This window comes from Stenella coeruleoalba (assembly GCF_951394435.1).
Source record: "Stenella coeruleoalba genome assembly, chromosome: 1".
Lineage (NCBI taxonomy): Eukaryota > Metazoa > Chordata > Mammalia > Artiodactyla > Delphinidae > Stenella > Stenella coeruleoalba.
The window spans coordinates 141,409,243-141,435,566 of NC_137169.1; the positions used below are offsets into that span (position 1 = coordinate 141,409,243).

General features: G+C 39.7%; 1 long non-coding RNA gene across 1 annotated transcript in view; it reads right to left on the bottom strand.

Moving 5' to 3' along the window:
- LOC307191587 overlaps positions 1–26,324 on the bottom strand; it is a 212,769-nt gene that overhangs the window by 68,312 nt on the left and 118,133 nt on the right. The window contains exon 2 of the long non-coding RNA XR_013829805.1: positions 8,869–9,048. This is a non-coding gene — a long non-coding RNA (uncharacterized lncRNA). The remainder of the gene's footprint in view (positions 1–8,868; positions 9,049–26,324) is intronic.

The following is a 26,324-nucleotide window of genomic DNA, read 5'->3' on the forward strand; positions in this document are numbered from 1 at the left end:
GACGCGTAGATATCTGTTTTCTATTACTCTAATTATGGAAAGTGATGAGAGTCCATTTGCTGTTAACGTTTCTGCAACTCTGTGATTTGTGGCCAAATATTGAAGTTTACTTGATGGTGTGGTGATTTTAAGCACAGCCAACATGATCACAGATAAAGGAAAAGTGCTGAAATGGGGCATTTTTGAAGCACTGGGAGCATGGCTCTCCTTTTTGGCAGCTGGAAGCGATGGTGTAAACTTCATAGCCCACGGTTGTGTTTATAAGCCCAACCAGTTTGACAGGATTTGACTGAATTAGTAACCGGTCAATTCATTCATCCCATATTTGTCTGAAGTTAATTTTGATGAAAACAAATTTAGTCAAATCTGTTTGCCCAGTTGACCAGATTTTTAGTGGTTTTTCTTTTTTTCCCCACTTGAAGGATAATGTGTTTGTTATATAACCTGAGGGATGATGCAAAAGTCACCAAAATTAAGTTCTCTCATTGAGAAGGCATGTACTATGGTGACATTGCAGCTCTGTGATGGTCTTCAGATGAGAAATCCATACACATCTGGCAGACAACTGGAATGAGGGCACTAGTTACCTCTTTAAAGAAGCAATGGGGACCATGCAAACCCCAGGCTGCTTTAGCAAATGGTTCTTCTCGTCCTAAAACAAAAATGTAGTTGATCTTAATAGTGGGGGGACTCCAAAAAGGGAGTTAGTCTAACCATGAAAGCATGCTCAGTCTAGGTGCCCATGATCAGATCAAGTAGAGAAAAGCCATGAGAATTAAGCAATCATGCTCAAAGGAGATAGAATATCCTGCTCTCTGGGTTTAAAGGCCGTATGTTTCAGAGCAGCCAGGGCAGTACCATATCCTGTGACTCAATACTCCATAAATAGGAAAAGAACTAATAAAATTGGCCTGGAGATGCTCTAAAACATAGTGTTTCTTCTTTCCTTTCTTCTTGCCAAGAAAAGCTATCATATTTTAAAGTGGTATGTACTTACCCCTCTAGAGGACACCCTCTAACCAGTGTTTTCCCAAGCATAGGATTCATGCCCCTGCTGGAACATGAGAGAATTTTAGGGACACAGAATTTTAAAATATAAGCTCAGAAAAAGCCCTGGGAAGGAGTACAGAGGCCCCCAGCTCACCTTCTTTTCTCACCCTCAATCTTGTTCTGCATTGCAAGGGTCCTCACGTGCACGTCTATGGACCCAACGAGCCACATCTTAATGCACTAAATACATCTTTCCTAACAAGCCCTCTTGCTCACCTCTCACACCGAGGTGTGTGCACATCAGCGGCACACCCCATCCTCAGGAGGACAAACATGGGGTAGCATCTGGTGGCGCTGGCTGTCTGGAGGACTAGGGTCTAGGAGGACTTGTCCCTTTGACTCTGTGGATCACTCTTCCCACGGGTACAGCACAGTTGGAAGAGAACCAACACAGGCCTTCTAAAAGCATGGTGTCCAGGGCAGGGGACCAGTCACTTTCATCCAAGGGCACACTGTCCGGTCAACCTCCAGCAAGTGTTCTTCCAACTCTGGGTTCAAACACTTCAAAGGGCAGAGTGATCATCACTTCATAAGGTGCTTCAATATTTAGTAAGGGTCACAAACTCAAAAAAGCAGCAAGAGCCAGGAAGTAACATAAATGAGTGAAGGAGGCTGATGTAGGTCCAAAGAAAGTGGTGGAGAATGTGGTGAGCTGGAAAGCACGAGTCCTTTCCAAAGGAAACAGCCTCCAGCTGGGAGGCAGAACAGGGGGAGTTTGGGCTCTGCTGCTGAATCGTTCAAATTTTCAAAAAAAGCCAGAATCTAAAATCTTGGGCCATTCCTTGATCCTTAAATGTTGGCAACTAATTCCAATATTCTTTGAAATACTCTGTGGGTACAGCAAGCCACATCTGCTAGCAGTTTTTAACTTATGGGCTACCAGTTTGCAACCTCAGAAATAAAAACCTTCTTCATTAGGTTGTATTTAAATATGTTTCCTTGGGAATCCATGCACCTGAAGTAACCAAGAATCACTATCCCTCTTCCAACATGCCTTATTTTGAAGCTAAACCTCATTTCCCCTGAATATCTCCCTTTTTTAAAAATTTATTTTATTGAAGTATGTTGATTTACAATGTTGTGTTAATTTCTACTATACAGCAAAGTGATTCAGTTATACATATATATATATATGTTCTTTCCCATTATGGTTTATCACAGGATACGGAATATAGTTCCCTGTGCTATACAGTAGGATCTTGTTGTTTATCCATCCTATAGACAACAGTTTGCATCTACCAATCCCAAACTCCCAGTCCATCCCTCTCCCACCGTTGGCAACCACAAGTCTGTTCTCTATGTCTGTGAGTCTGTTTCTGTTTCATAGATAAGTTCATTTGTGTCATATAGTATATTTGTCTTTCTCTTTCTGACTTCACTTAGTATGATCATCTCTAGATCCATCTAGGTTGCTGCAAATGGCATTATTTCATTCTTTCTTATGGCTGAGTAGTATTCCATTGTATATATGCACCACATCTTCCTTATCCACTCATCTGTCCATGGACATTTAGGTTGTTTCCATGCCTTGTCTATTGTAAATAGCACAAATAGCTCCCTTTTTTTGAGATTAGTTAGCTGAAATATCAGCTGCAGCTTCTACAGCCTAGCTTCTGTGTCCCCCACTGTCACAGCCACCCCCCTCTGCAAGTCTCTCCTTCATCAGTTTTTATGGGCAGGTAACACCATGAGTGAAATACTTCAGCCATGATTGCTTGTCCTCGCTAGGAACTATTTTTCTTAGGTTTGCATGCCCGGCTTGGAAAAAGGAAATGATGACTCAATCACCAGGCTTCTTGTACAAAGAGGGTGATTTCAGTAAGTGGATGGAAGGCTGACGCTGCTAACAGCATTCTTGATTAGTCGGAGAGTAGAAAATGAGGTGTGTATTTGATGTACTGTCGGAGTAGCAGATGGAATGCAGCAACCACGACACGGTGGAGGTAGAACTTAATGGATCATCTTGACGTGCCTGGGGCTGATTAGCCGTGGTACGGCTACATTCAACTTTTAACTGATTGATTTGAGTTTGTGGTCAGAAAATGACTGTCGGCTCCAGCTTATCTATAATTATCAGTAATCAGAACCAGACTTCTCTCTCCTTAATCGGCCAGGGCTCCTCCAGTGTGCTTGACTTTTCTACTTTTCAGACTTTCTGTAACCACTGCCTAATAGCTTTCACTGCCATAACATGATACCTAGTGACCATCTGAAAAAAGGCCCTGGGGGCACAAATAGAAAGGTAACAGGAATGCTGCTCATTCATTAGCTTAATAGTTTGACTGTTTTGAGTGGAAGACAGTTTCAGGTTAATAGGAGTTCTCTCATTCACCATTTAGCTAGTCTGTTGTAAGCAAAACCAAATAAAGGATTAAAACAAGAATTCCTGTAACTCTGCCCAAAATCTCATTTTTAACCTAAAAATGATCTTGATGTTAATTAGAGACTGGAATTATTTCTAGGAGTCAGGGTGTCCTGGGTAAGGCATCACTCACTGTCCAACAGACCACCCAAATCAGAAACCAGGAAATCCTTCTAGACCATTCTCCTCCTCACTGCCACCCACCACCTGCCACATCCAGTCGACCATGAAGGAGGACTGAGTCCACCCTTCAACTCTGCATGGCCTTAGAACAAGTGTCTTGGAGACACACAGACCTGGGTTCAAATTCTGATACCATCACTTATGAGTTGTGTGGCCCTGAGCAAGTTAAACAAGACATTGTATGTAGCACATGCAGTGTGTGGCATGTATGTGCTTAATGAGTTATTTAAAATATTATTGTTGGAGAGGAGAGTGGCTAGTTACTGGGGAGGGACCTAGGTAGGACTTTTGGGGGAAGGGGGCTGGTAATATTCTGTTTCTTGATTCATCAAGCTATGTATTTATGATTAGTGTACTTTTATGTACAATAAAAGTGAACCCAATAAAAATACACTAAAATATTGAAAAAATTAAAAAAAATAAAACATTACAGTTGATGTATTATTTCTACCTCCCCACCAATGCAGCCTAGGTCCTAGACAAGGAATCTCATGCCTACATGAAAAAGGAGGGGGAGGAGGTGGGAAGGAGAGGATGAAGGAGAAGAAGAAGAAAAGAAAGAGGAGGCGGGGAAGAGACAGAGAGAAGCGGGTAAGAGAGGGGGGGACTGGATAGGGGTTGGGGCTGGGGAGATGGTTACGGTGGTGGCTCCCCTCCTTGCCTCTGAAGTTGTGTGAATTCCCCTTGTGGCCACCCCAGGACCAGCCATCAAGAGGTAACATCTGTGTCAGTGGGGTCACCATTTCCTAAAGCTATAAGCATGCATCTGCCTGCTAAGGTAGAGTAGCTAAACCACTGGGCTAAATTGTCTTTTACTTTTGACTTCTCGTTGCTATGTTTTGTTACTTCAGTCTCAAAGATGGAGTCTCTAACTCTTTCAAAATCCTCGCAAGATTTTGTGAGAAAACAGTTCCTTTGGCTTTTTTTTCCTTAGAACCAGACTCGTCTATGACTCTAAGGAAAGGGGATTAACCCCATTTTATTTTATTTTTTTAACATCTTTATTGGAGTATAATTGCTTTACAATGGTGTGTTAGCGTCTGCTGTATAGCAAGTGAATCAGCTATATGTATACATATATCCCCCATCCCCTCCCTCTTGCGTCTCCCTCCCACCCTCCCTATCCCACCTCTCTAGGTGGTCACAAAGCACCCAGCTGATCTCCTCAGGCGATGCAGCTGCTTCCCACGAGCTATCTATTTTACATTTGGTAGTGTATATATGTCCATGCCACTCTCTCACTTCATCCCAGCTTATCCTTCCCCCTCCCCATGTCTCAAGTCCATTCTCTACATCTATGTCTTTATTCCTGTCCTGCCTCTATAACCCCATTTTAAAAATGAGAAAACTGAGCATAAGGAAGGGTACAAAAAACTTGCTCTAAGCTACACAGCAGAACTAGGGTCCTATGACCCCAAAGTCCAGTTCACTTCACCAGATAAGATTCTCTCTTCATCTCTTTCCTATGAATTCATTATTATAAATGCTGTTTTCTCTATGCATTGCCTTATTTCCTGAGAGTGGGGAAGAGTAAATGCTGGAAAGGTCTGAGGAAGGACTCTGGTCTTGATTCATTTGTCATTCTAATCTCATCAAGCAACAGGAAAAGTAGACTGATAGAAATGTTGACTGTATCACTGGTATTTACTATATGTTCCTTCCTTTAAGTAGCTCTGAGGTATTCAACATGCATAGAAGATATACCAGTACCCAGGATGAAGGTAGGCATTGGAATTCCTGCTCCTTCCCTTCTATCACTCATTATCAATTTTTCCTTAGAGGGCCAGGCCCTGCTTTGGACCTAGAGATAGAACAATAAATAAAGCCAAGTTCTTACTCTCAAGCAGCTCACGTTCTTGCACAAAAAGTGAGGAAATAAACAAATGAAGATATAGATAAATAAATGTCAGGTGGCAATAAATACGATGAAAATGATACAGCAGACTTGGAGAGGGTGCCATTTTATATAGGGTGGTGGGGGAAGGGTTTGAAGAGGAGGTGACATTGAAGCAGAGATGGGAATGAAGTGGTAGATTTCAGGCAGAATAGATATAGCAGGTGCAAGAGCCCTGAGGTATAAATACAGCAACCACGTGTGGAAAATGGCACTGTGTCCAGAGAGGGAGAGGGAGAGAGGTAGGCATGGAGATTGGGAGGATTGGGAACAAGGCGGGGTGGGTGGGGGCGGGCGGAGAGAGAGTGCAAATCATATAGGGCGTTACAGGCCATAGTAATTACTTTGGATTTTACTCTGAGGGATCTGTCAGGGAAGTTAGATTTAAGCAGAGAAATGACATGATCTTCCTTATATATTTTTTTAAGGCTCATTTTGGCCATGACACAAGGGCTAAGGTGAAAGTAGCAGTTAGGGAGCTATTACGGTAGGTCAAACAAGAGACTATGGTGGATCAGACAGAGGTGATGGCGATGAAGATGTCAATGACTGGCTATTCTTCAAAGGCAGAGACATTTAGCAGCGGGGCTACTTTAACTGAGACAATTAGCACCTCCTGGCTTCAGTTCCCTCATCAGTAACATGAAGATAAAACACAACCAATCTCATGAAAGCACTGTGCGGATTAAAGGAGATCATTTATAAGATGCGCTATGCCTGCGGTTGGTTTCCTTTGTTGTTTGGGGCAAAGTCTGCAACCTTTTGGAAAATCCCACTGCATATGTACTCAGTGTCCAAGATGTGAGAATATAGAACCTTGGGTTCAGAGTAGCAAAAAACAATTTTGAACCTATAGCAATTTACACATGTCTATCTCAACCTTCCAATAAGAAAACAATGATGGTTATTAATAAGTCTGCCAGCTTTTATGGTTCATCACAGGACCATGGCACATCCAAAATTATAAAACAATAGGCTAAGGGAGGGAGAAGGGAATGCTGAGTCTTATTTGTAGAATAAAAACTGGAAATATTTGTGAAAATATCTTAATAGTGATTATATTTGGTCAGTGATATTGCAGAGCATTTTTAATTTCCTCTGTTCTTTTCTACCTTTTTCAAATCAATACAATTCAAAAGGTATGTGTAAGGGGATTTGCTCCTATATCTAATGAGCAAGAAGAGTTAGAATCTCTGAGAGGAAAAGGGAGACAAGCAAAGAAAATGGTATGTTGAAATTATAAGGGAGGTAAAAAATTGACATTATGAGGGCATCAACTATGCACAAAATACACCAAGTAGCCATCTAATTTATGCAAATTAATTTAATTATTGATGTCCTGCACTAATTATAGCAACAGACAGGATCCAAAATGACACTATTTAAGCAAAGGATAAAATATAGCAGCAGCATTCAAGTAAAGCTGTGCATCAGAGCAAGGGGTCTGGAGGAGCCAGGCCTGTGCTCCAGTTGTCCTCTCTTTGGAGGGCCATACCAGGGAGTGCTTCTTTCTTGATCAAGAACCACTGATGGATAAAGAAGATGTGGTATATGTATACAATGAAATATTACTCAGCCATAAAAAAGCTGAAATTTTGCCATTTGCAACATAGGTGGACCCTGAGGATATTATGCTAAGTGAAATAAATCAGATGGAGAAAGAAAAATACCAAAAGATTTCACTCATGTGAAATATATAAAAAATAAATAAAGGATCAAACCAAACAGAACAAAAACAAACACACAAAGAACAGAGTAACAGAGGGTTTCGACAGGCATGCATTCCATTCATGAGGTTTCTGTTTTGCTGAAGCCTTCCCTAAGCCGTGTGGCTGACAGGGTCTTGGTGCTCTGGCCTGGTGTCAGTCCTGAGCCTCTGATGTGAGAGAGCCGAGTTCAAGACACTGGACCACCAGAGACCTCCTGGCCTCACGTAATATCAATCAGTGAGAGCTCTCCCAGAGATCTCCATCTTAGAGCTAAGACACAGCTCTGCTCAATGACCAGCAAGCTCCAGTGCTGGACACCCCCTGCCAAACAACTAGCAAGACAGGAACACAACCACACCCATTAGCAGAGAGGCTGCCTAAAATCATAATAAGTCCACAGACACCCCAAAACAGACCACCAGACGTGGACCTGCCCACCAGAAAGACAAGATCCAGCCCCACACACCAGAACACAGACACCAGTCCCCTCTACCAGGAAGCCTACACAGCCCACTGAACAAACTTTAGCCACTGGGGGCAAACACCAAAAACAATGGGAACTATGAACCTGCAGCCTGCAAAAAGGAGACCTCAAACACAGTAAGTTAAGCAAAATGAGAAGACAGAGAAATATGCAGCAGATGAAGGAGCAAGGTAAAAACCCAGGAGACCAAAAAAATGAAGGGGAAATAGGCAGTCTACCTGAAAAAGAATTCAGAGTAATGATAGTAAAGATGATCGATCCAAACTCTTGGAAATACAATGGGGAAAATATAAGAAATGTTTAACAAGGACCTAGAAAAACTAAAGAGCAAACAAACAATGATGAACAACAAAATAAATGAAACTAAAAATTCTCCAGAAGGAATCAACAGCAGAATAACTGAGGCAGAAGAACGGATAAGTGGCCTGGAAGATAAAGGACTGGAAATAACCACCGCAGAGCAGAATACAGAAAAAAGAATGAAAAGAATTGAGGACAGGCTCAGAGACCTCTGGGACAACATTAAACATTCGAATTATAGGGGAAGAAGAATGAAGAGAAGAAGAAGAGAAAAAGAAAGGGACTGAGAAAATATTTGAAGAGATTATAGGTGAAAACTTCCCTAATATGGGAAAGGAAATAGTCAATCAAGTCCAGGAAGCACAGAGAGTCCCATACAGGATAAATCCAAGGAGAAACATGCCAAGACACATATTAATTAAACTATCAAAAATTAAATACAAAGAAAAAATATTAAAAGCAGCAAGGGAAAAGCAACAAATAACACACAAGGGAATTCCCATAAGGTTAACAGCTGATCTGTCAGCAGAAACTCTACAAAGCCAGAAGACAGTGACAGGACATATTTAAAGTGATGAAAGGGAAAAACCTACAAGCAAGATTACTCTACCCAGCAAGGATCTCATTCAGATTCAATGGAGAGATTAAAACTTTTACAGACAAGCAAAAGCTAAGAGAATTCAGCACGACCAAACCAGCTTTACAACAAATGCTTACAATAAATGCTAAAGGAACTTCTCTAGGCAGGAAACACAAGAGGAGGAAACGACCTAGAGAAACAAACAAAAAACATTTAAGAAAATGGTAATAGGAATATACATATTGATAATTACCTTAAATGTAAATGGATTAAATGCTCCAATCAAAACATATAGACTGGGCTTACCTGGTGGCGCAGTGGTTGAGAGTCTACCTGCCGATGCAGGGAACATGGGTTCGTGCCCCAGTCTGGGAAGATCCCAAATGCCGCGGAGCGGCTGGGCCTGTGAGCCATGGCCGCTGAGCCTGTGCATCCAGAGCCTGTGCTCTGCAATGGGAAAGGCCACAACAGTGAGAGGTCCGCATACTGCAAAAAAACAAACAAACAAACAAAAACATATAGACTGGCTGAATGGATACAAAAACAAGACCCATGTATGTCTACAAGAGACCCACTTCAGACTTAGAGACACATACAGACTGAAAGTGAGCAGATGGAAAAATATAATCCATGCAAATGGAAAGCAAAGAAAGCTGGAGTAGCCATTCTCGTATCAGATAAAACAGACTTTCAAAAAAAGACTATTACAAGGGACAAAGGAGACTACATAATGATCAAGAGATCAATCCAAGAAGAAGATATAACAATTGTAAATTGTTATAACATAGGAGCACCTCAATACATAAGGAAAATGCTAACAGCCATAAAAGGGGAAATTGACAGTAACACAATCATACTAGGGGACTTTAACATCCCACTTTCACCAATGGACAGATCATCCAAAATGAAAATAAATAAGGAAATACAAGCTTTAAATGACACGTTAAACAAGATGGACTTAATTGATATTTATAGGACACTCCATCCAAAAACAATAGAATACACTTTCTTCTCAAGTGCTCATGGAACATTCTTCAGGATAGATCATATCTTGGGTCACAAATCAAGCCTTGGTAAATTCAAGAAAATTGAAATCTTTTCAAGTATCTTTTCTGACCACACCACTATGAGACTAGGTATCAATTACAGGAAAAAAACTGTAAAAAATACAAACACATGGAGGTTAAACAATACACTACTAAATAATGAAGAGATCACTGAAGAAATCAAAGAGGAAATCAAAAAATACCTAGAAACAAAGGACAATGAGAACACAACAACCCAAAACTTATGGGATGCAGCAAAAGCAGTTCTAAGAAGGGAGTTTATAGCAATACAATCCTATCTCAAGAAACAAGAAACATCTCAAATAAACAACCTAACCTTACACCTCAGGCAATTATAGAAAGCAGAATAAAAAGGAAAAAACCTGAAGTTAGCAGAAGGAAAGAAATCATAAAAATCAGATCAGAAATAAATAAAAAAGAAAGGAAGGAAACAACAACAAAGATCAATAAAACTAAAAGCTGGTTCTTTGAGAAGATAAAATTGATAAACCTTTAGCCAGAAACATCAAGAATAAAAGGGAGAAGACTCAAATCAATACAATTAGAAATCAAAAAGGAAAGTACCAACTGACACAGCAGAAATACAAAAGATCATGAGAGATTACTACAAGAAACTATATGCCAATAAAATGGACAACCTTGAAGAAATGGACAAATTCTTAGAAAAGTACAACCTTCCGAGACTGAACCAGGAAGAAAGAGAAAATATAAACAGACCAGTCACAAGCACTGAAATTGAAACTGTGATTAAAAATCTTCGAACAAACAAAAGCCCAGGACCAGATGGCTTCACAGGTGAATTCTATCAAACATTTAGAGAAGCGCTAACACCTATCCCTCTCAAACTCTTCCAAAATATAGCAGAGGAAGGAACACTCCCAAACTCCTTCTACAAAGCCACCATCACCCTGATACCAAAACCAGACAAAGATGTCACAAAGAAAGAAAACTACAGGCCAATATCACTGACGAACATAGATGCAGAAACCCTCAACACAATACGAGCAAACAGAATCCAACAGCACCTTAAAAGGGTCATATACCATGATCAAGTGGGGTTTATCCCAGGAATGCAAGGATTCTTCAATATACACAAATCAATCAATGTGATACACCATATTAACAAACTGAAGGATAAAAACCATATGATAATCTCAATAGATGCAGAAAAAGCTTTTGACAAAATTCAACACCCGTTAATGATAAAAATTCTCCAGAAAGTAGGCATAGAGGGAACCTACCTCAACATAATAAAGGCCATATATGACAAACCCACAGCCAACATTGCCCTAAATGGTTAAAAACTAAAACCATTTCCTCTAAGGACAGGGACAGAGAAGAAATTCAGAGAAGAAAAAGAAATAAATAGAATCCAAATCGGAAAAGAAGTAAAGCTGTCACTGTTTGCAGATGACATGACACTATATAGAGAGAATCCTAAAGATGCTACCAGAGACTACTAGAGTTAATCAATGAATTTGGTGAAGTAGCAGGATGCAAAATTATTGTGCAGAAATCTCTTGCATTCCTATACACTAATGATGAAAAACCCAAAAGGGAAATTAAGGAAACACTCCCATTTACCAATGCAACAAAAAGAATAAAATACCTAGGAATCAACATACCTAAGAAGACAAAAGACCTGTATGCAGAAAACTATAAGACACTGATGAAAGATATTAAAGAGGGTACAAACAGAGGGAGAGATATACCATGTTCTTGGATTGGAAGAATCAACATTGTGAAAATGACTATACTACCAAAAGCAATCGACAGATTCAATGCAATCCCTATCAAGCTACCAATGGCATTTTTCACAGAATTAGAACAAAAAAATTCACAATTTGTATGGAAACACAAAAGATCCCAAAAAGCCAAAGCAATCTTGAGAAAGAAAACAGAGCTGGAGGAATCAGCCTCCCTGTCTTCAGACTATAGTACAAAGCTACAGTAATCAAGACAAAAACAGAAATACAGATCAATGGAACAGGATAGAAAGCCCAAAGATAAACCCACGCACCTATGGTCACCTTATCTTTGATAAAGGAGGCAAGAATATACAATAGAGAAAAGACAGCCTCTTCAATAAGTGGTGCTGGGAAAACTGGACAGCTACATGTAAAAGAATGAAATTTGAACACTTCCTACCACCATACACAAAAATAAACTCAAAGTGGATTAAAGACTTAAATGTAAGGCCAGACACCATAAAACTCTTAGAGGAAAACATAGGAAGAACACTCTTTGACATAAATCACAGCAAGATCCTTTTGACCCACCTCCTAGAGAAATGGAAATAAAAACAAAAATAAACAAATGGGACCTAATGAAACTTAAAAGCCTAGCAAAGGAAATCATAAACCATAAACAAGACAAAAAGACAACCCTCAGAATGGGAGAAAACATTTGCAAACAAAGCAAGTGACAAAGGACTAATCTCCAAAATATACAAGCAGCTCAGGCAGCTCAATATCAAACAAACAAACAACCCAATCCAAAAATGGGCAGAAGATCTAAACAGACATTTCTCCAAAGAACATATGCAGATTGCCAACAAACACATTAAAGGATGCACAACATCACTAATCATTAGAGAAATGCAAATCAAAACTACAGTGAGGTATCACCTCACATGGTCAGAATGGCCATCATCCAAAAATGTACAAACAAAAAATGCTGGAGAAGGTGTGGAGAAAAGGGAACCCTCTTGCGCTGCTGGTGGGAATGTAAATTGATACAGCCACTATGGAGAACAGTATGGAGGTTCCTTAAAAAACTAAAAATAGAGCTACCATATGACCCAGAAATCCCACTACTAGGCATATACGCTGAGAAAACCATAATTCACAATCATGTACCACAATGTTCATTGCAGCACTATTTACAATAGCCAGGACATGGAAGCAACCTAGGTGTCCATCGACAGATGAGTGGATAAAGAAGATGTAGCACATATATACAATGGAATATTACTCAGACAGAAAAGGAAACAAAATTGAATTATTTGCAGTGAGGTGGAAGGATCTAGAGTCTGTCATACAGAGTGAAGTAAGTCAGAAAGAGAAAAACAAATACAGTATGCTAACACATATATATGGAATGTAAAAAAAGAAAAAAAATAGTTTTGATGAACCTAGGGGCAGGACAGGAATAAAGACGCAGACTTAGAGAACGGACTTGAGGACACGGGGATGGGGAAGGGTAAGCTGGGAGGAAGTGAGAGAGTGGTATGGACATATGTACACTACCAAATGTAAAATAGATGGCTAGTGGGAAGCAGTCGCATAGCACAGGGAGACCAGCTCGGTGCTTTGTGACCACCTACAGGGGTGGGATAGAGAGGATGGGAGGGAGACGCAAGAGGGAGGAGATATGGGGATATATGTATATGTATAGCCGATTCCCTGTGTTATAAAGCAGAAACTAACACACCATTGTAAAGCAATTATACTCCAATAAAGATTAAAAAAATTAGTTCCGTAAATTGAACAAATGTTACATTAAAAATAAAGAGACAAATTGACAAAAACAAACAAAGAACAGAGTAGGGGTCGCCATAGGGGAAGAGCTGTGGGGGAGGGCAAAATAAGTAAAGGGCATCAACTATATGGTTACAGATGAAAACTAAATTTTTGGTGGCAAACAGAAGTAGAAATATATTGTACACATGAAATATATAATGTTATACACCAACATCACCTCAATAAAATTCTTAAATTTTTTTAAAAAAGAACAACTAAAGGGGACTTCCCTTACAGCCCAATGGTTATGACTTCACCTTCCAATGCAGGGGGTGGAGGTTCGATCCCTGGTTGGGGAGCTAAGATCCCACATGCCTCGGGGCCCAAAAACCAAAACATAAAACAGAAGCAATATTGTAACAAATTCAATAAAGATTTTCAAAAATGGTCCACATCAAAAAATCTTAAAAAAAACAAAACAAAACAACTAATGTGTGCATAGAATACCTTTGCAGCAGTGAGCCAATCATGAGCTCTCAGCCTGGACTTCATATACCCTGTTGGTCACTAAAGCATAGTCCTTCTCTGTAACCACCATATTCACAGAGCCCTTGAGGTCTGACTGAGATCAGGTGCAAATCATCAATCTTACTGTTATCAATAAACAATGCTGACCAGCTGGTACATACCCCCCAGTAATTCCTCAGATCCACAGTGACAAAGCAGCACTTTTGATCTGTCCATGTCATGCCTTTGCTCCCAAGAGCCCCACATTTTCCCCTTGAAGGCCACTGGGCCTTCTGCCCCCCCATCTAGTGGATATGCCAGAAAAATTAGACCCTGCGCATTCAAGCATGGACGAAGGAAATTGACCTGCCTTGTCCAGTTTCAGAGTAAAATATCTATAAGGTTAAGCATTGTCACTGCTTAAACAATCACTTCTTAGCATAAGTCTCACACTTTATTAGGCTTAGAGCCACCACCACTTTTCTCTGCCTTGCCAAATATCTCATTTAGTTACCATATCTAGGTATGAGGAAACTGTCAGGTAGTCCAGAGAAGTTAACTATCCTACCACACGAATAAGGAATATAATACTAGAAGGTTTAAATGTCTTGCCTAATCCCTGACCCTTCTGAAATCTAACTTATTAAAGCCTTTTCTCCTTCATGAACTTTCCATCTCTAGTCTAAATCAAATGCATGCATTTCATCAGACATCACAACCTCTCTCTCTCTGATTTCAAGACAATGGCCAGGGCCCTGATTAGTTCATACAACACCTTTACATGAATCAGACAGAAAACACACCCCTTCCTCTTTCTCTTCCTCTGGGCAGATGCAGCCCCATTCAGGCTAGATCTCAGCTTCCGTTCAGCTGTGAACATGATGCCCTAGTGCTGGTACAGCCTGCACCACTGTATACGAAGTCCTTCCATTGGACTGGATAATTAAGATGGCTCCCAACACGAAGAAATTTCCACTTAAATATCTTGTCGACATTTTAAATTAGAGGTGTTAAAAGTTGAGGGTATTATCCTCTTCATCAAACCCTTTTCCATTTTGTCTGTTCCTATCAGTGGTATGCTCAGACCACCTCTGCTCTCAACTTTGGAATCAATATATATTCTAGCCAGCTTGTCTTCTTCCTCATATCCAGGTCAACAGCAAATCTTTCCAATTCTCTTCTGAAAAGTAAGTATATTCTTTCCCTCCAGCTACTGCCCTCTGTTAGCCTGTGGATTTCATTCTTAGACTCCTGAAACAGATTCTCAGTCTGTTTTATATTTTAGCCTCTTACACATCCAGATCTTCCAACACACCAACAAGAATCATATTTCTTGGCCACCAAGTTTAATCATGTTAATCCCTCTCTCAGAACACTGCATCTGCTAAAAATAAAAAAAATAAGAAATTCTCAGCTTTCATACTCTTTTCTAGTTTTAACCCCACAAAAATCCCCTTGGTCGTATAGCACTGTTATAGGTTGGGTGGTCCGGCAGCAGACCTGATATAGAGCTTAGTGCGCAGGATACAGAGTGTTCCCTTGGGACCAACACCTGTGGAAGGGAGTGGAGGGAAAAGTGGGATTGAGCAGAAGAAATACAGATTGTGATACAGACCTGACAGACTGGACGGCCTTAGCCAACCCCACAGGGAGCTCCAGAACCTGTCAGTTATGCCACCCAGGACTAAAATGGGTGAGTTTTTACACCCCTACTTCCATCAGTCATTGTTCGTGGGCCCCCCAAGGGAAGGGATGACCTTAGGTAAGGCAGCTCTCTGCAGCTGAGATAGTCCTTGAAGGGGCTGAGAACCACAGGCTGTCTGCTGAGGATAGTAGCCAGAGACATGTCCCTCTCAGAAGGAGGTTTTGGGGTGCACATCTATGTGTCCATCACAATCTATCCCTTGTGTCAGTTGGATCCGCTTCCTCAAATATATTCGGGGAGCAGTTTTTCCATCGTTCTAACCAAGCATCTCTTCCTGTGGAAAACTAAGATGAGAAGTCATTGGGATGAAGCACAGCCCCTGCTCCTGCACCTGGTCTTGGAGATGCAACTGATACTCATCATCTCTTTTCTCCATTATCCAGTCTAGAATCTCCCCCCCGCCCAGGCAGCATCTCAGCTGGTATTACGGCTTATCTGGTGGCATACACTAGATTCTCATCTCTGAGGGATCTGGGCCCCTGGTCACCATGCCCTTATCAGGCGAGGGGTGCTGCACTTGTCCATTCACCATCACAGTGGGGCAGGTACAATGGACACCCAGGTGGAATCACTCGGATGCCACTCTCTTCCTCTCTGCAGCTGAGCCTCCAGTGCTGATGAGAGCCAGTTACTCTGCCATGATGGTGACTCCACTTGTTGCCTATTGTCCCTGAAAACAAGAAACCCAAAGTGTCCAGGCAGGAGCCATAGAATATAGTGAAATGAGACTCTTTGTCGTGGTCCTGGCAGAAGTGTCGCCCTTGGGGGGAAAAGAACTTCTAACCCTCCAGAAGTGTGGGGATGGAAAGCACAACTTGGCAGGATTTTCCTTCTCTACTGAAATGCTAACTTTAGTGCACTGACTAACCATAGTTTGCTCTCTGTTGCAACCACATGGATGTACTTTTGCCTTCTATTCATGATTTACTTACCTCTGGATGCTTCTACGTGATGTTTCTCCATTATGGGCTACGCTTCTACATCCTCCAAACCATTAACGTTCTTCCTTTCCAAAGTAAAACTGATTAAAATGGTATCAGGCTAGTAGTTTCTATTAGAGATGGCTGTCTTCAAAAAATTCCCTTTAAAACATCCGTGCAGCAATAATAACAAATGAAAACATGCAACATTGAAACTCAGCATAGCAGCTGGCTATCTGTCATTATTCCTGGAGGACTTTTCACAATGACAAGGCAGATAACAGTGGTCTATTATTCCTACCTTATCAAAAGCAAAGACTTGTGATTTGAGTGGTGACCTTTTCAAAGGACACTGTAGAAAAGAAAATAGAACTACATTCTTTACATTTCTTAAATGATATTTAATGTGAGCCAATGCATGTGTCCTGGCAACACTTCTTATATCTGCTTTTCTCTTCTTAGTACTCAACTCCATTGCTTCTGGAATCTCTCATTGGCTGACTCTCAGCCCAAGTTCTCCCTCTCCGCTCTGTCCATTCAGCTTTTATTCTCAATCCTTTCCTTTTTCCTATATTGCATTATTGAGTAACTCCACTTAGCCTCACTAGTTAATTCTTTTCTCTAGTCTTTCTGTCATTTCTTCCCCATCTCATTCTCTACACTCTTATTAGGCATCACAGAGCTGTAGAAAATCACTTGGGAGACAAAGACTGTCCTCAGAGGGTAGAGAAGGAAAAAGAATGGAGGAAATAGGGAAAACTATCTTGCAAGTAAAGAATCTTCTTTGAAAAACTGGATGTTTTGGGGAGGGAACAACACTGTCCTGCTAGCCAAGAGGCAAAAAAGAAGGCATTCCAACTCTCTTTGAGTGCATGACCACAATTAGCTCAATATATGGAGTGAACACTCAACCAGAAAAACAAGCAGCTGCTTCCTTACTTAAGAGACTTCTTTGGGAGGTCCTCGAGTCATCTCCCTTAGCAGACCAGTACCATTCCATTCCATCCAGCCAGCCATCTATTCATGTCATTTAATCAGCAGTTATTTATTGCAGCTATTTATTGAGTATCTACTATGTGCCAGTTCAAAGAATGTTCCAAGATCACAGGAGGAATTAAAAACTGTTGTTTGGGACTTCACTGTAATAGAGAAACACAATGTAACAATGTTTTTGAAAACAAGAGAAACAAGGCCAAGTATCAGGACAATAAATGTAAATGTTTTCAGTTCCCCTATGAAACCTGAAGACTTTCAGATTCAATGAACAAGAGTACCCAGAGCACCATGATATGTAGAAACAAAATACTAGAAACAATAAATGGTGGTAAATTCATACTGTAGAGTACTATAAAGCAATAACTGTGAATAAACTACAGCTATATTCAACAACATGGATAAATTTCTCAGAGAAAATATGGAGAAAAAGAAGCCAGAGTTAAGATTCATACGGAGTGATTGCATTTCTCTAAAGCTGGAAAAGGGGGACAACAGAGTTACCGTGTTAGAAATGAGGATAGTGATTGCTTTTGAGGAGGAGGGAGGGAGTGGTGTTTGGGAGGGGGCATCGGAAGATTTCTGAGTGCTGGGAATATGCTTTCTTGAGTACTGTTACATATCTGTGCTCACTTTGTGATAATTCACTGAATTGTATGTGTTTATATATTGTGGATATTTCTGTACAGAATTCAATAAAATATGAAGAAACAAAATTATCTCTGCGATACCTCATATATTCACCCCATCATAGTATTGGGGGGAAAAAGATAAACTTAGAATGTTTGGGAACTACACAAATTCTGAATAGAAGTAGTCAAATATTTCAGTACATTGAACCCCAGATTCAGCATGCAATAGACAACCTGCCAGGGATCTGGTCATTTTCAATTGAGTATGAGGCATGGGTATTAATACCTCTCTTGACTACAAAAGACAGATGATTACGCAGGCTCAGTGACCCTATTTGGTAAGATGGTCAGGAAAGCATCTCAGCAAATTCAGCTATTGTCCAGCAGTGGATAAAAAGTGTTTTGGTGGTATGATTTTCCTAGAGTTTTCAGTCAATTTTATCAAATTGGTTAAAGTTGCCATTTTTGTTTGTTTGTTTCTTTCTTTTTTAAAATTTTGTGTCAAAGTTACCTGTGACCAGACTTTGGAGGAATATAAATACTGACTCTTCAATATATTTGAAGGACTGAAACTCTACTCTGATGAATAGACCTTTAAAAAGGTATTCAGTGAACAAAAATCTATGTGAGTGGGCACAGATCCTAGAAATGTCTCCATCATCACCACTGGCTTTATCCCATCCTTGGTACTGAATACAAGATCTTCCTGGAGTTCAGTAAATATTATACAATTCAAGATTTGTGGAGAGCTCACTACAATTCCTTTAATGGTCTGACTCAGAGATATCAGATTTTAGATGCAAGGGAAAAAAAATAGAAGAGAAAGAGAAGTTGAGTGTTTTTGAACCCTTTAAGAGTTACTGAGTAGACACATTAAGCAAATGTTTAAGGCTTTCTTATCCTGTTTTATTTATTCAATTAATACTTATTGAGTGCCTCCCTTGTGCCAGGCACTATTCTAAGAGCTAGGAACACAACAGTGACCAAAAGAGATAAAAATCCCAGATTTCATGGAGCTGATATTTTAATTAGAGGAGACATAATAAAAAATTAAAATAAACATTATATGTGACAGGTAATGAATGATATGTAGAAAAATTAAAGCAGAGAATAAGGAATGGGGGGAGATTTCAATTTTAAATAGGATAATCACTGAGACAGTGACATTTGAGAAAATACCTAAGGGAGTTGAGGGTGCATGCTTTAAAAAAAAATCTGAAGGAAAATAAATCCAGGCAGACAGTAGAAAGTGGACAGGCACTGAATAGGGAATGTCCCTAGCTTACGTGAAAAACAGCATGGAGGTCAACATGGCTGGAGTGGAGTGAGTGATGGGGAAAGTATTAGAAGATATAAAGTCAGAGAAATAGCAAGGGGTACCACCTATTGTGGGCCATTATAGGACTTGGGCTTTTACTCCTAGTGATGTGGGAAGCTCCCATTAGTTTTTGAGTGAAGGATAGCACACTCTGACTTATCTATTGAAAGGACTACCCTGGCTGGTATGTTGAGTACAGACTCAAGTTGGGTGATGACAGAAGCAAGAAGACCATGTAGGAAGCTATGACACAAACAAGTGAAAGATGAGGTGGCTTAGACTAGGTAATTTGCAGTGAAGATGATGAGAAGTGATCAGATTCTGGATATATATGGAAGGTAGAGACAAACAATATTTAACAGATTTTTATTTAGATAATTTGAACACATGATATGAGATTAAGAGAGGAATCAGAAATGGTTCCAAGAGTTTTGGTCCAAGCATCTGGAAGGATGGAGTTGCCATTGACTGAGATATGGAAAACTGCAGAAAGAGCAGATCGGGAGGTAAGCACAGGAGTTCAGTTTTGGACACATTATGTCTGAGTTGCCCAGTGGACATCTAGGTAGGGAATTGAATAAGTTTTGAATTCAGAGCAGAAATTCTGAGCTGATCCTTTTAGCATGTATTGAATCCCATCATTTTTTTCACTCTAAACCCTCCAATTACTTCCCAGATATAAACTTAGGGAACTGCCAGCATTGGGATGCTTTTTAAAGCCATGACAAAAGATGAGATCACCAAGGGAATAAGAGTACCTAAAAACAGAGATGAGGTTAAAGGATGGGGCTGTGGGTGACTCCAACATAATCTCTCACCAGCCCTACCTACAGGAAACTGAAAATATCTCCAGAGAGAGAACGAGGCCATCTGGACTTGTAGGGCTCAAAATACTCTTGGAGATCTGAGGAAACCTGGGGGCCACCTTCAGGGTTTGTGTCCATGTTGCTGGTGTCCTGCAAGGCCAGGGGAGTTGTCTACTGTCCTCTGTGGGGTTTGACAACTGGAGCCAAGCACACAAAGCAGCTGTTAAATTAAGGGACATGATAATGAAGGGATAATCTAAAGACCCCAATCAAAGGGCATCATTGCTTCCTCCTAGAGAGCCAGAAGTTTGCTTTGAAATTGGTATAAACTACAACTGGTTACAGAGATGTTGAGTTAAGGGCTGCCCAGTGAAATGGAAATATAAGAATCTGTTTGACCTTTGGATTCCTGCCCCATCTTCCTGAGAGCATAATGTGACAACTGTGACCATTGGAAAAGGAAAGAAGCCAATAACTGAAATGAATCAGGTTACTGGGGACCTAAGACATGTAAACAAAACTTGCCTAAATGCAAAACATTTGCCTTGCCAATTTGGACATTTTTTTTCCGGGAATCATTCAAAGCAGCAATTCTCTAGAGCTAGTGTGCTATACTTCTTATTCCCGGACAAGGGTTGGGGTGGGGGGGATAGAATCCACGTTTGTATGGAGCCTGAAGGTTATACTGTTTTGGGGAGGTGCTTTTTAAATAAAAATAATACAAAACTAGGTACAGGGTCTTGGAAGAGACCTATGCAAGTGAAGGCCTAAAGCTATAGTTTCATAAGTTTCACAGAAAGTCCACTTCTGACCCTGGAACCAGACGATAGAAACCTTGGGAGCAGTAACTGATCACTTAATCCTCGGTGATCAAGTTCATAGAAAAGCCAAGAGACATTCACAGTTAGCCAGGCATCGTGGGGAAAACACTCCTTGATGTCTGTTTCCCCCTCAATGCCACTCATATAAAGGGAAACATTGAAAGTCATGTAGATGAAAGGAGATACAGTAAATATTCTTGTTACTTGGGATTTTATAGAGCAGGATCATCCCAACAACCCGTAGCACATCCAATAGTCTGAGCAATCTCGCTGCACTTCACTGACACTAGGGGCACTGTGGTCTGAGCCAGAGGACCAGTGACGGCATCAGAAATGATGCCCCTGGCTTTTATCCTACGCGTAGAGTTGTCCAATAAAAGGCAGCATGCCCGTTTAAATTTGAATTTCAAACAAACAATAAATAACTTTCTACCATACGTCCCAACATACTCATACCAGAAAAGTACTTGTTTATCAGAAATTCTGATTAAACTGTGCATTCTGCATTTTTATTTGGTACCTCTGGCAATGCTACCTACATTGATCTCTGCTTTGGGATATGTAACAAGATAGGAATTTAGAGAGCACATCTAAGGAATGTGCTACAAATAGCGTATTGATAGATCACACCATTGCTCCAACACTGGTCCCACATTCACAGAATGTTCCACTGTGGTATCAGAATCTATAGGGAGAGAACAAAGGACTGTGCAGCATTTGTGCATATTTGATTAGCACAGAATGGATGACTAGTAAAAGCTATTCCTACGCAACTGACGAAAAGGATGAAAACACTGCTGTGTGACAGGCGACATCATTGGAAATACAACATTCCACTGTGCCCCTGGTCTCCCAGAGGGATAAAATATTTTGTTATTGCTGGAAGTGTGATAACAAACCAAAATGCATAACGCAGTCTAATTGTGAAAAGTAAACCTATACGCTCCTCTGTAAACTATTTGTTCAACAAAGTAAAAGTCACTCATTTTCTCTTAAGATAGAAAATTAGAATTAAATATAAGACCTAAGTCTCAGCTTGTGGAGAGAATTACCAGTGCTATGTCCAGTACTATGGACCTTACAACTGTTTTAGTTAGATAATGTCTCTGAATAACTAATATTTTAGTACTTTATAGTTTTCAGATATCTATAGATAAGCATACGTTCTCTTATTCCTTCCCTACAAAATCCAAAAGATAATATCTTATCATCACCCTCATTTAAAAGCTATTTATTTATTTAACGGATATTTACTGGGTATTCATTATGTGTTTAGAATAGTGAACAAGACAAAGTCCATCGTGATGGAACTTACCTTCTAGTATGGAAAATATATATTTAAAAACTAATGAAGTTTCAGAAGGCAATACTGCCATGAAGAAAATAAAACTGGGCAAGAGCGTAGACAGAGAGGAAGGCAGCTACCATTTAGATAAGGTGATAAAAGCCTGTTTGAGATGGTAGCTGAGCCAGACATACAGCTTGTATAATAAGAAGATCCCAGGCATGTGGAAAAGGAGTAAGAATATCCCCTGAAGAAGAAATGAGTTTAACAAGTTTCTGGTACTGGATGGTACAGTGGAGTTAGTAGGGGTGTGGAAGGAAAGGAGGGTTGGATGTGGCTGGGGATTAGGTAGGCAGGGGCAAGCTCACATGGAGCCTTGAAGGGCATGGAGAAGTATAGTCTGCCAGGGCAATGGGGAGGCACCGGAGGGTTTAGAGTAGGGAAGTGCTGTGATCCAATGCATACTTAAAGGATCAATCTGGCTAATATTGAAAGCAGAGCCAATAGAACTTGCTGCTAAATTTGAGGTAAGGGATGAGGGAAAAATAAAGCACACTGGACAACTCTTCAGATTTTTACCTGGAAGGTTGGATGCTAGTAAGTGAGATGGAAACTGAGGTCTCTTAGTATTAAAATACATTCCTATATTCACACTTTAACAGAGCCAAGATTTAAATTCAGATCTTTCCAGTGTTCCAATGTTTTGGGACTGATAAACATAAATCTACTAATTTATTTACTTTCTTAAAAGTCCACCTTTTCAACTGTAAGCTCCTTTATAAATGACAGAGGGTTCTGGTAATATCTGATATCTAGCCACAGCAGTCAAAAGCACATTGATGCTTTTTGATGGCGAGAACATTTGTAAGAAGTTATGACAAGTCTATCATCCTCCACATTGGCCACCATCCCTGATTAATTCACCAATCGGATTCTTTCAGAAGACAATACATGCTTCCTATATTGTTGGCTTTGGAGTCTGCTATGGAAGTACTGATTTCATGTCAGAGACCAGCAAACTTCCCCTTCCTAAGAATGTATATGGGTGCAATTGCAAACATATGTTCATGGAGATAAAAACACATGCTAGTTATTGTCCTACAGGCAAAGCTGTCTTGGTGGAATCAACAACAGCCTTTAATTATTTGAGAAAATCCAACAGAAGAATATCTCATCAACTATCTTACAACATTCTGTGTTTGATTACCATCTGAAACATACTATACTCAACATTAGAGTCTTATAAATTTAAAAAAACCCTATAGTTCCCATTATCAATGCAATTCTCAGTCAATCATGGCATGATTTTGTCTTCCTCATAAATGGTTAGGAGCCACACAGTTCCATATATTTTCCAATAATCCTTCTAGAGAATATTTAAACTCAACACATCAGAAGCCTCGATTAACTCAATGATTACTATTATATTCTTCAACTGGTATTCCAGTCTTGGATTTTCAATACCTTCCTCAAATATTCAAAAGAAATTTTTCTTCACACTTCATATAATCCTCTTTTCTTCACACTTCATATAATCCTCTTATTCTGTATGTAATATTAAGACTCAAGGCCCTTCTTCAAGTTATCTTAAACTGATCTACCAAAAACAAAAAAATCATTTGTTTCCAACTTGCCTCTTTCAGTGACAAAATATAATTCAAACTGTATCACTCTATCATTTCCAGTTTTTCTAATACCCTTCAGAGAAAATTAAAAGGTATAGGGGTGACAAAGCTAGAAGGGGAAACACATTCCCCTTGGCATTCATTCCTACGACACTCAGCTATGCCTGGAACATCTACTTCAATCTGAGGAATCTGGCATTCCTGACAAATAGGGGAAAATTTTTCTGAAGGCCCTTGAAAAGAGAGATTTTTCTCACCCCAGATACTGATCAACATCAAACAACTTGGCTCAAATCTCTTTCTGATAAATAGATCTTGCCGTGTGATTAAGAAGCTTATTGATAAGGTATTTTTTTTTTAATACCCACTGAGATCTCCTAAGTGAAAGCTTTTGGAGATATTGTTTATGGCACATCTGTCGAGAAAGTCATTTTCAACTTGTCAGGCAAGACATGAGCTAAAAGCCTCTTTATTCAATACATCCACACCCACCCCCCGCCACACACACATGAGGGACAGACATAGAGAAAGGAAGAGGGGAGAGAAGGAGAGGGATGGGGAGAGAGGTTCCAAGTTACCTAGGAGTCTGTTGGGCAACACCAGGCCTTGTAATGTTCCTCATTCTTATGATTTTATCCTCCCAAATGAGGGGAGAACAACTAAATTTTTTGCCCTACCTACTAAACCCACAGCCTCAGAAAAACATGTCTGTTTTCGGGGAAGAGAGGTGATGATGGCGAGCAGAGGAGGAATGATGTTTGCAATCACATTATTCCAAGTGATTTGTGGATGTATTTGAGAAGAAATGGATTGAAGCTCCTCAAAACTGCTAAGACAAGCTGAAGAAGGAAACATCGATTGTCTGAATAAATCTAAACATTTTTGGAGCAAATTTAGGGACTATCACTTCTGAATGTGATTGAATAACTGGGAACAAATTTGTCCCCTTGCTGTAAACAATAGGAAACTGGATAAAATATATGAAACAGGTGTTTCAGACACTGAAAACAGAGCACAGGAGTGTGCATTCTGTAAACAGGGAAAGAAATGAGGTAAGTCCTATGATCAACATGGCTTTCTGGCTGGAGGCAGCCACTTCCTAGACTGCAGGAAAAAGAGGTTTGAACCCTAGCGGAGCACTGAATATAGGAAAGAGAGATAAGAGTTCAAGGAGGCTGAGAGAGCTGAAATGTGACGGGCAGAGAGAAAGAGCTCCAGAAATACATAGAGAAGTTACCTTGAGTCCTTCGTTGAACATGGAGCCACACATGCATAAGGTGTAACGCTAAGAGGCCACTCATAAAGCAACTACTGGGATCTGTGAACCAGGAGTTAAATTGTGACCAGCTAGAATGGGGAGAACTTGCTGAATACCCTGACTATTTATTAGAGCCTCTTGAAGGGGCATGCTTTAAGAGTATAATTAAATTAGCCCTAAAGGAAAACATTCTCCAGATTCACCCTAAGAAAGCTTAAAAACAAGCCTCACAAGGGTCATATTGAACTGCGAGTCACTTAACTCCCTGCCAAAACAAAATTCAACTTTCTAAAAGAAGATGACTAAATACACATTTTCAACAATATAGCATTTGCAGTATCCAGCATCCCAATAAAAATTATTTAAAATACAAAGAAGCAGGGATATATGACCCATAACCAAGAGAAAAGTCAGTCGGTACAAACAGATGCATAATGACAGAGATAATGGGATTAGCAGTCTAGGATGTTAAAACAACTATGACAAATATTCACAATGACTTTTAAAAAATATGAACGTAATGAGGGTATAAATGGAATACACACACATACACACATACACACACTCAAATAAAAAAATAGCTCATTGAGAAAAATCAATAAAGTTGAAAAAATTTTATCAAGACTGAAAAGAAAAAAATAGACAAGGTACAAATTACCATAACAGGAAGGAGAAAAGAGGATATCACTGCAGACTGAAGACATCAAAAGGATAATAAAGGAATACTATGAAAAACTCTACGCACATAAACCTGACAATTTAGAATAAATAGACCAATTCTTCAGAAAGCACAAACTACTACAACTCATCCAGTATGAAATAGATAATTTGAATAGTCACATAACTTTTCAGAAAATTAAATTTGTAATTTAAACCCCACCAACACCAAAAAACATCCCCAGGCCCAGTGGGTTTTGCTGAAGAATTCTACCAGATGCCTAAAGAAGAATTAACACCAACTTTCCACAATCACTTTCAGTAAATAGAATAAAAGGAAATACTTTCTAATTCATTTTAAGTAGTTAATATTATCCTGATATCAAACCAGATAAAGACAGTACAAGAAAACTACAGAGTGATATTCCTCATAAATTCATGATGATTAAATGCATAAATCCTTAACAAAATATTAGCAAAAGAATTCAGCAATATATATAAAGAATTCTACATGATGACCAAGTGGGGTTTATTCTAGGGATGTAATGTCAGTTCAATGTTACAAAATCTCTAACTGGAATCTACCATACCAACAGACTGAAAAAGAAAAATCACATGATCATATTGATCAATGGAATAAAAGCATTTGACAAAATTCAATACCCATTCATGATAAAAAAAAAACTCAGAAAAAGAGAAATAGAGGA